Source organism: Aquarana catesbeiana, linkage group LG03 (genome assembly GCF_042186555.1).
Source record: "Aquarana catesbeiana isolate 2022-GZ linkage group LG03, ASM4218655v1, whole genome shotgun sequence".
NCBI classification, from domain to species: domain Eukaryota; kingdom Metazoa; phylum Chordata; class Amphibia; order Anura; family Ranidae; genus Aquarana; species Aquarana catesbeiana.
Window position 1 is genome coordinate 174,757,897 of NC_133326.1, and position 11,949 is coordinate 174,769,845.

The following is an 11,949-nucleotide window of genomic DNA, read 5'->3' on the forward strand; positions in this document are numbered from 1 at the left end:
CAAAGGTACACTAGTAAAGAGGCCTACACATTTCTGAGCATGACAGATGAGAGTGAAGAGGAAGTCACCCATCTGGCTCAGAATATGTAGAGCAACAATTCTTTTTTTCAAATCCTCAGAGAGTTATTTGCCATGAGTTGACATGTTGGACTTCCAGTGACCAGTATGAGAGAGTGAGAGCGATAACACCAAATTTAACACACCTGCTCCCCATTCACACCTGAGACCTTGTAACACTAACGAGTCACTTGACACAGGGGAGGAAAAATGGCTAATTGGGCCCAATTTGGACATTTTCACTTATGGGTGTGCTCACTTTTGTTGCCAGCGATTTAGACATTAATGGCTGTGTGTTGAGTTATTTTGAGGGGACAGCAAATTTACACTGTTATACAAGCTGTACACTCACTACTTTACACTGTAGCAAAGTGTAATTTCTTCAGTGTTGTCACATGAAAAGATATAATAAAATATTTATAAAAATGTGAGGGGTGTACTCACTTTTGTGAGATACTGTATATTACCGGGAACCGACAATACATTACAGCCGCGAGCAGTTTTAAATTACATTATTTCCTTTAGAAATGTAATTTTGCTGTGGCACTGTTATAAACATGGGAAAGATGCACTACTTTACAGGCATACTAAGCAAACTAATAAAAGTAAGAGTCCAAATGCACAAAAATAATACTCAGAGTCTTCTGCACAAAAATGCACAACACACCACCAGTGCATAAACGTTGAAAATGCAAGTGCTCTCCTCCACCTCAATATCCTAGCCGCTCACCTCACGTTCTGACCCCTGTTTCACCAGAAGGTCAGAAAAAGCATGTTCCCTCTCAGGGGTATAAACAAATCAGCTGGTCATGGAGCTCCTATTCCATCCATGCTGCCTCCAGCTGATTAGATGGATACCAGCCAGTACAGCTTCCCTCAATGGGGTCCAGTGCACATAGGAACAGAAAAGGCTAAATCTAGTGCTCTCTGTATATCAAAACGGTTTACTTCCTCATAAAAGCATTAAAACGTTACTCACAAATACAGCACTTGAGCAGTGCGGGCTCAGGATGCATAGAAACGACAAGATGCTCGCAGGATGACGTTGCCACTGCGACTTCTTCCCCCTATACGTGTTATGTCAAATGGGCTACTACACCACCGTGACTTCTTCAGTAAGGGTTAATAAATATCCCCCAAAAATATATAAAAAACTTTTTTTCCTCAGTTAAGGCCAATATGTATTCTACATATTTTTGGTAAAAAAAATCTCAATAAGCGTATATTGATTGGTTTGCGCAAAATTTATAGCGTCTACAAAATAGGGAATAGTTTTATGGCATTTTTATTTTTAATTTTTGTTTTATTAGTAATAGTGTCGATCTGCGATTTTTATAGGGACTGTGACATTATGGCAGACACATCGGACATTTTTGACACATTTTTGTGACCATTGTCATTTATACAGCGATTAGTGCGATTAAAAATTAATTTATTACTGTGTAATTGACACTGGCAGTGAATGGGGTTAACCACTAGGGGGCAGTGAAGGGGTTAAGTGTGTCCTAGGGAGTGATTCTAACTGTGAGGGGGCTGGGCTTGAACACACAGGACAGTGATCATAGTAGATCACTGTCCTGTCACTAGGCAGATCAGGGAATGCTTTGTTTACATAAGCATCTCCCCGTTCTTTCTCTCCGTGACACGATCATGGGCACCCAGCAGACATCGAGTCCGCGGGACCCGCGGTTATGGTCATGGAGACTGCAGCAGCGAGCACACACTCGCAACACCGCTTCTTAAAGGGGACGTACCTGTACGCCCTTTTGCCTGCCAGTGCCATTCTGCCGACGTACATTGGCGTGCACTGGTTGGCAAGTGGTTAATGGTGTCTGCTTGTTCGAACAAATTTTTTGCCTGTTCGCATGTTCTGCTGCGAACCAAACTGGGGGGTGTTCGGCTCATCCCTAATCACAGCCCTTCTGTTTCCAGACAGTACTGTGGCCCAACTTCCTAATCCAAATGCAGTGAGCCGGCTGCATGAGAGGCATTTTCTGTATGTCCTTATTGGTACCCCTACCCAACGATTAGCCCAAAGAAGATGTTGTGTCTGTAGCAAGAGTGGATATAGGCATGACACCTGCTATTATTGTCCCTCCTGTCCTGCCCAACCTGGTCTTTGCATCGGTGAATGTTTTGAACGCTAGCACACACTAGTGAAGTATTAGCGTAGTGTACAGCACGGAACAGTCTAGGGTACACTTTCACAGGGTCTCCAAAGGTGCCATCGCATTTCAAGAGACCCGAACCTAGAACCGTTACAGTTACAGTTACAAATAAAAGGGTAAAAAAAATAATAAATATATATATATATATATAAAGTAAAAAAGCCAAAAATAGTTGTTGTTTTATTGTTCTCTTTCTCTATCTCTCTCTCTCTCTCTCTCTCTCTATTCTCTCTATTTTGTTCTCTCTCTATTCTGCTCTTTTTATTGTATTTTAACTGCAATGTTTTATTGTTACTATGTTTTATCATGTTTGCTTTTCAGGTATTCTTTTATACTTTACTGTTTACTGTGTTTTATTGTTAACCATTATTTTCTTTTCAGGTAAGCCATTCAGCTTCAGCACTGATTCATTTACCTTGACAGCAACAGCATTTGCTCTCACGATATGTAAATCAGTGACTCCAGTGTTGTAGGAGGGGATTTCACCACCACAGTTTAAAAAAAAAACGAGCATATATGCCGAAGCATGGGGGCAGGGGTTGAGGGACAATTTGCCCCTAACATTAGGGGCTGATTGCCCCAATGCTTCGGCATATATTTTTTAGTCTTTTTTTGGCACAGATTGTTGTTTTTTTTTTGAGTTAATGTTTTATTGTTAGCAATGTTTGCTTTTCCCCTGTCCCCCCATGCTCGCGCGCAAAGGTGAACGCAAGGGCCGGTCTCGTGTCATATGTAAACAGCAATTGCACCATGCATGTGAGGTGTTACCGCAAATGTCAGATCAAGGGCAGTAATTTTTAGCAGTAGACCTCCTCTGTAAATCTAAAGTGGTAACCTGCAAAGGCTTTTAAAGGCTTTTAAAAATGTATGTAGTTTGTCACCGCTGCGCAGTTGTACGCAATTTTAAAGCATGTCATGTTTGGCATCTATGTACTCAGGATAAGATCATCTTTTATATTTTACCAAACATTTGGGCAATATAGTGTGTTTTAGTGCATTACAATTCAAAAAAGTGTTTTTTTTTTTTTAAAAAAATGAAAAATCGCTGCACAAATACTGTGTGAATAAAAAATTGCAACACCCACCATTTTAATCTGTAGGGCCTTTGCTTTAAGAAAAATATATAATGTTTGGGGGTTCAAAGTAATTTTCTAGCAAAAAAATAAAATAAATTTTCATGTAAACAAAAAGTGTCAGAAAGGGCTTTGTCTTCAAGTGGTTAGAAGAGTGGGTGATGTGTGGCATAAGCTTCTAATGTTGTGCATAAAATACCAGGACCAGTTCAAACCCCCCCAATTGACCCCATTTTGGAAATTAGACACCCCAAGCTATTTGCTGAGAGTCATGTCGAGTCCATGGAATATTTTATATTGTGACACAAGTTGCGGGAAAAAGACACATTTTTTTTTTTTTTCACAAAGTTGTCACTAAATGATATATTGCTCAAACATGCCATGGGCATATGTGAAATTACACCCCAAAATACATTCTTCTGCTCTCCTGAGTAGGGTGATACCACATGTGTGGGACTTTTTTGGAGCCTAGCAATGTACTGGACCCCGAAAACCAAGCAACGCCTTCAGGCTTTCTAAGCGCGTAAAATGGTGAATTCACGCCTCACTACCTATCACATTTTCAGAGTTCCTGAAATGTCAAGATAGCACAACCCCCCCCCCCCAAATTACCACATTTTGGAAATTAGACACCCCAAGGTATTTGCTTAGAGGCATAGTGAGTATTTTGCAGCTCTCATTTGTTTTTGAAAATTAAGAAAGGGAAGGACATTTTTTATTTTTTTTATTTTTTCAAATTTCAAAACTTTGTGACAAAAAGCCAGATCGGTGAAATACTCAACATGCCTCAGCAAATAGCTGGGGGTGTCTACTTTCCAAAATGGGGTCATATGGGGGGGGGGGGGTTGTGCTATCTGTGCCTTTCATGGCCTCCAAAACAGCTATAGGTAGCGAGGAGTAAAATCAAGAATTGGTTTTCGAGGTCCTGTACATGGCTAGACTGCCAAAAAGTCCCACACATGTGGTATCCCTGCACTCAGGAGAATCAGCAGAATGCATTTTGGGGTGTAATTTCACATATTCCCATGGCATGTTTGAGCAATATATCATTTAGTGACAACTTTGTGAAAAAAAATAAAAAATTCATTGTCATTTTCCAGAAACTTGTGGCAAAATATAAAATATTCCATGGACTCAACATGCCTCTCATTAAAAAGCTTGGGGTATCTACTCTCCAAAATGGGGTGATTTGGAAGGGGGGTTGTTTTTTTTTATATTTTCATGAATAACTATATGCATTTGTGTGATATATTCTAATGTACCCATGGGAACAACTGACAAAAGGCCCACCACCTACAAATTATTTGATGTTCTTCTACTACATATTGGGCTATGGTTTGAGCCATCTGGCTCAATGGGCCCACATTTTTTATCTTAATCAAATTATGTTTACATATATTTAGAAACCTAATTCATGATTATTTTATTAAAGTGGATGTAAACCCCCATTAATGAAATGTGATCTAGGCACATACAGTATATCTGCAGTGTTTACTTATCTCTCTCCAAGTCTTGTGTCTTTCTGCCGCTCCATGTCTCCGTTATCAGCATTATAACTTCTGACAAGTTCTCCGACACAGGAGATAAAAGCAGCTGGAAATTTTTGTCGGCGTGGGTGCATAGAGACAGATAAGCAGAGAGCTGGTCTATTCACACTGCATCTCTGCATGTTTCTTCATTCCTCTGCCTATGTGGAGAGGGGGTGTGTGCCTTTCCTCCAATCAGCTGTCACACAGTGTATGCCAAGACTCCACACCCAGTGGTGGAACAGGAAAAAAAACATTCTAACTTTCTAAACATTGTAGAAAGCTGAAGACAGAAGATATACAAGTAAAACTTATTTAATAGGATTTGTTTAATCTCTGTGTATCATATGAGGCTGTTCACTTCACTGGGTATATATAAGGGTTTACATCCACTTTAAGTAAAGGTTTATATTACTAACATTATAATCAAAAGCTCAATGCCCTCAAGTAATATTTAACATTCTGTGCATGAGATAAGCAGATCCTTTAAAACACAACTCATTCCTGAGTCATTATTTACTACATGGTTACATCTGTTAGCAATACTTAAAGAATAATTACTGTGTGACTGTACAGTATATGTAAGACTCAAGCAGACCCCCCCCACTCTCTTCACAGGAGATGAATTACAGCAGTGCTTCTCCTGCAAGTGCTTTGATAGCCACATGTGTCTCTTAGTACCCTGTGATGCACTTGCTCCCATTTCACAGCAGGTGCTCAGCGCTCGTCTCTATGAACACCTGCTGCCTATATTCTTCCTAAAAGTTTGTCATGCCTGTTGAGATAGGTGACTAAACAGGAAATGTATTTCTTTCCACTATAATCCATGCAATATTTTTAAACCTCTTGTCAGTTGTGGAAAATGTATACATTTGTAAATGCATAATTAAATGTTCATTAATCCCAAAACTCCAGAGTCTGAATTTAAAACGTGTATTTGTTTGTGTATGGTATATAGGTATGTATACTATAAATCCATTACTTTTCTAAAGAGCCCAATTTCACCTTATTGTCCCAGTATTTGTAGTTTCAGAGCCTTCAGTGTGTTTAACAGCAATTAGAAAATGAGTCTAGACCAGTTTGATTTAATGTTACTTATGGTGCAATTTTTCTTACAAAATTTAGTAAATAACTTTAGAAACTAGACTAATACCAGACATAAAAAAATAAATATGATTTGTTATATACCTACTATTTAAAGCTTAAAAAGTAATTATCGTGAGAAATTAGGTAAACTTGAAATGCACTGTTCAGGTATAGCCATAATAGCTCATATACCATTATAAAATGTAGAAACAAAAATGTTTCTACATTTTATTTGGTTTAGAATTTCTGCGAGATGTATGATTACTCTATGCATATTTTCCTGCTTTTCTGCATATACTCTTTTTATTTATTTTTTTTGTAATGTGAAAACTTCATGTATTAACCACTTTCCTACTGGACACTTATACCCCCTTCCTGCCCAAGCCAATTTTCAGCTTTCAGCAAAGTTGCGCTTTGAATGGCAATTGTGCGGTCATACAATGCTGTACCCAAACAAAATTATCATTTTTTTTTTACACAAATAGAGCTTTCTTTTGGTACTATTTAATCACTACTAGATTTTTTATGCTTTGCTAAAGAAACAAAAAAAGATCGAAAATTAAAAAAAAAAAATCTTCCTCGTTTGTTATAAAACTTTGCAAACAACAGGTAAATTTTCTCTTCCACTGATGTGCGCTGATAAGGCTGCACTTATGGGCACTTATAGGCACTGATGAGGGGGCAGTGATAGGTGGCACTTATGGGAACTAATGAAGCTGCACTGATAGAGCGGCACTGAGGCTGCACTGATGGGCACTAATGAGGTGGAACTGATGAGTCTGCATAGATAGGTGGCACTAATGGGCACTGAGAGGTGGCACTGATAGACGGCACTGAGGGGCACTGATAAGCACTGGTAGGTGCCACTGATAGGCAACACTGACAGGTGACACTGATGGTGAGACACTGAATGGCAGAACTGATTGACACTAATAGGTGACACTGGTGGGCACTGATAGGTGGGCAGTGATAGGTGGCACTGGTGGGAACTGATAGGCACTGAATAGCTGCACTGGCAGGCACTGAGGCAGGGACCGATGTCCCTGTAACAGAAGCCGGTTACTGGCTTTCTGCTTCTCTCCTCACGCTGATTTTGAGGAGATAAAGAGCAGATAATCGGCTTGTTTACTTCCGTGATCAGCTGTCATTGGCTGACAGCTTATCATGTGTTAAAGGGCCCGCTGTGATTAGCCCTTTACCCTATTCTGTGATCAGCCGAGTCAGAAGGACTCGACAGTCACAGAGCACACCAAGTCATGTCTATCAACGCCCTCCCGGCACTGGAAGCCCGCACTGTAGCCGTCATTCGGATATAGCGCGGGCGGAAAGTGGTTACTGCAATTCTCCCACTTTGACACAATTACAATTTTAGGAACTTCAGGGCTGGTCTCAGCCCTTCCTTCTCTGAGCTAGTCGCTCAGCTGTTGGTTAATTGCCAGCTCCTATCTCTACACAGTGATTCACTTGTTACTTGTTTATGATATCCTGCTCATCAGTCCTGCTTACTTAAGCCGTCCAGCCCAGATAATCTCTGTCTTCACCTGGTTAACATCACAGAGATTCTCTCCTACGTTCCTGTTAAAGACTCATTTGAATGACGTTCCTTCTGACTCCAGATCCTGCTTACTGTTCCACTACGCTGATGGATTCCTGACTTTCTGATTGCCTGACTATCCATTCTGGTTACCGAACTTTAACTATGTTTTGACTACGTTTGACTACGTTTGTTCTATTCACTGTTATTATTAAACAAGTGTGATTTAACTGTACTTTTGTCTCGGTCTGATTCATGGTTTCTGACAGGAACTTAAAGTGACACTAAACAATATCCCTATTGTACAAAAATAATCCATACACCTCTACTACTTATTGGCCTGTAATCTATGTTTCATGGAATTCTTTCTTACTACGTTTTTCTGCCTCCTTGTAATGTCCTCTATGAGCTCCCGAATCTCTCCTTTTCTCTTTCACATCCATTTGTTTGGAAGGAGAAGTGCACATTAGTTGAGGTCACATGCATTAGTCTATGTACACTACAAATTCCATAGTCTATAGTTCCTAGTCCATCTCAGGAAGAGGGTGAGGGTGGCTACATTATTACATACAGTGGACCAATGAAGAACAAATGTTCTGTAAGGCTTCATTCAGACAGGTGTTGACACATGTTCTGCATGCCTATGCACCTGCTCCTGCACACATGTGAAACTTTAGCATGTGGCTGTATCCAACTATGTTTGGGGTGGTTGCACGTGCAGTAACAAACGGTTCTTGTATGCAGAACAAGTTTCAATACCAGTCTGAATGAAGTCTAACGTGAAGTCAGATCACAGAAGCAAAAAATCTTTCCGGTTGGTTTTTCCGATGGAATTCTGATAAGCTTGGCTTGCATACACACGGTCACACAAAAGTTCTCTGAACTTTCGACCGTCAAGAACGCGGTGACGTACAGCACTACGATGAGCCAAGAAAATGAAGTTCAATGCTTCTGAGCATGCATTGAAATGTTTCTGAGCATGCGTGTTTTTTTGCATGTCGGAATTGCATACAGACGAACGGAATTTCTGTTAAGAACTTTTTCCGTCTGAAAAATAGAGAATCAGCTCTCAATCTTTTTCTGGCGGAAATTCAGACGGAAAAAGTTGGATGGAGCATACACACGGTTGGAAGATCCGACCAAAAGCTCCCATCACACTTTTTTTGACGGAAATTCTGACCGTGTGTATGCAGCATAAGAATATTCACAGTGCAAAAATATACATGACAAAAACGTAAGGGCATAAAGTCCACTTCTACAAAAACAAAAAGTGTATAAAAATAAATAAAAAAATTGGATGAAATGACTCATAAAGTCAAAAATATACGATTCAGTTCATAAAAGGTGCCAAAAAAAAGTGCATAAAAAGATGTGCATGAAAAATGTCCAGCTGACAAACCCTTATACAAAAGGGAACTGGGTGAACCCAATACAGTATATGAAAAATTCTGTGCTCTTCAAGGGAATTGGGTAAACCAAATATAAGGGAACTTCAGTGCTCTTCAAAACACAAAGACTTTAATATCCCATCACCACATAGATTCACTTCTTACCAGGTAGTAGGGATGAGCCGAACACCCCCCTGTTCGGTTCGCACCAGAACATGCGAACAGGAAAAAAGTTCGTTCGAACATGCGAACACCGTTAAAGTCTATGGGACACGAACATGAATAATCAAAAGTGCTAATTTTAAAGGCTTATATGAAAGTTATTGTCATAAAAAGTGTTTGGGGACCTGGGTCCTGCCCCAGGGGACATGGATCAATGCAAAAAAAAGTTTTAAAAACGGCCGTTTTTTCAGGAGCAGTGATTTTAATAATGCTTAAAGTCAAACAATAAAAGTGTAATATCCCTTTAAATTTCGTACCTGGGGGGTGTCTATAGTATGCCTGTAAAGGGGCGCATGTTTCCTGTGTTTAGAACAGTTTTTTTTTTTAATTTTGGCCGGGGTTCCCCTTAATATCCATACCAGACCTGAAGGGCCTGGTATGGAATTTAGGAGGACTCCCACGTCATTTTTTTTTTTAATTTTGGTTCGGGGTTCCCCTTTGGGGAATTCCCATGCCGTTTTTATCAATGAACTTCTATGTGTCTTGTCGGCAATGCAATAGCCGCGAGTAGTTTTAAATGAGTTTTTTCCTTCAAAATGTCATTTTGCTGTCAGACTGTTCTAAACACAGGAAACATGCGCCCCTTTACAGGCACACTATAGACACCCCCCAGGTACGAAATTTAAAGGGATATTACACTTTTATTGATTGACTTTAAGCATTATTAAAATCACTGCTCCTGAAAAAACGGCCGTTTTTAAAACTTTTTTTTGCATTGATCCATGTCCCCTGGGGCAGGACCCAGGTCCCCAAACACTTTTTATGACAATAACTTGCATATTAGCCTTTAAAATTAGCACTTTTGATTTCTCCCATAGACTTTTAAAGGGTGTTCCGCGGCATTCGAATTTGCCGCGAACACCCCAAATTGTTCGCTGTTCGGTGAACTTGCGAACAGCCAATGTTCGAGTCGAACATGAGTTCGACTCGAACTCGAAGCTCATCCCTACCAGGTAGCAGTAGTTTCAAGCATTGGATAATAAACCCACCATGCTCCAATAGACTAGGCTGTAAAAATGAACCAAATTCCAGATAACAGTGGTATCAGACATTGGACAATGATATCATCAGGCTCCAACACCTTAAGCTGTAAAAGGGGACCCGGTTTTTCAATGGATGCAGGAATCACGGTATCTTTGGCAAAGCTGATATCCAATCTGGCAACTCAAGGATAAATCCCAGAGCATAAAGGAAGAAAAGGACAGCCTCATAGTGCAATATGTTTCAACAAAAGGGTTTATTAAAACAGCACACTAAAAACTTACATCAAGGCAACAAAACATCAGCAAAAATAAATGCACATAAAAAACAAAGCGATGGTTTGTACCAACCAGCTCAAACGGTTGACACCTGACTAGTTTCTCCATAATAGGCTTCAGCTGGGAAAGGAGACTCACCCATTGGGCTTGCTGTACAGTGAGGAGGCTCGGAGATAGGTTGGCAGAGCCTGGCCTCACCTATACGAGCTCTGACTGATCTGTTAATGAGGTCTCCACCTTCAATGATATCTTTAGCTCAGGGAATACCAAATCCAAATACATTCCCATTCAAAGCTGCCAGCATAACATGGATGATGGCACAGCCATAGAGATTGGAGAGAGTTTGATGAAGAAAGCTTTACAGTACTCTGCAACACCTGGAATTCCTGAATTAGTCACCTGGTTGAAAGATTTACAGAAGAAAATGCACAATCCGCCTACACTTAGTTACAGCCCTGAGAAAGGTCAAATTTAGCTGTGCATCACCTCTGGAAGTCAGGAGGGCCTGTCCAAAGTATTTGAAATGCTTGTGAACCCTGGAGACAATGTCTTATTGAATATACTGACCTATTCGGGAACTATAGCTGCCGTAAGACCTTTGGGTTGCAATCTCATGGGTGTCCCCACTGACCAACATGGTATTATTCTTACGGCTCTTAAGGATATTCTTTCTAGATGGCGACCAGAGGAAGCCACTAATTCTCAAAAAATAACCAAAAAGTTCTATATACCATACCAAATAGAGGTAATCCTACTGGGGCCTCGCTGACTGAAGAGCGCAAAATAGAAATCAGATTTCACAGGAGTATGATTTAATTTTTGCGGAGCATGACCCCTATTATTTTCTCCAGTTCAACAAGACTTGGGTTCCATCTTTTCTCTCAATGGATGTTGATGGGTGTGTCATCAGAGCAGACTCTATGTCAAAGTCCTTTCTTCTGGATATAAATCAAGCATCTGCTCCTAATGAGTGGAGGTCATCCACTAAACGCATCGAGCTATGCTGATGCCACCATCATGCTTACAGTTTTTGGATCATTCCATCAATTTTATTTTGTTTTATTGCAATATGTTATAACAATCATGCACTTTTATATATGTATTGTGTGTTACATGGGTTATGTGTCTGACATTATTATTATTATTATTATTATTATTATTATGGATTATCATGCTATCTTATTATGATGTTTTGTTTTGTACACATCATATATTAAATTCATTTTTATTCTATTATACTCTTTATGTGCATTATATTGAAATTTAGTAATTACAGTTACATAACAAACTGGTCAGACACAATTTGCATCATGGTCACCCTCCCTCCAGCTGTATGCTTCATACAAAGTCCCAAACCTCTTTTTTTAGAAAATTCCTAATTTACGAGTTTTTTTTAAAAGTGTCTATTATGGAATGCAGAAAAAGGAGCAATTTTTATAAGAATAAGCTAATTATTCCTGCCATAAAATAATGGCTTACAAGACACAGAGGCTTCCAATAGCTCAGTAACTATTTCAAAGAAAAAATGTTGATTGTGCAACCAATGTGATATTTATTATGCTTACATTAACAAACTCTCAGGTTATACAATGAATCCTACTGGAAGAGAAGCCCTACTTATTAATGTATATCATGT

At 39.6% G+C, this 11,949-nt stretch overlaps 1 pseudogene; it reads left to right on the forward strand.

Moving 5' to 3' along the window:
- Positions 1-1,096: 1,096 nt before the first annotated feature.
- Positions 1,097-11,320, forward strand: LOC141133938 (kynurenine/alpha-aminoadipate aminotransferase, mitochondrial pseudogene; annotated as a pseudogene).
- The last annotated feature ends 629 nt before the right edge of the window (positions 11,321-11,949 follow it).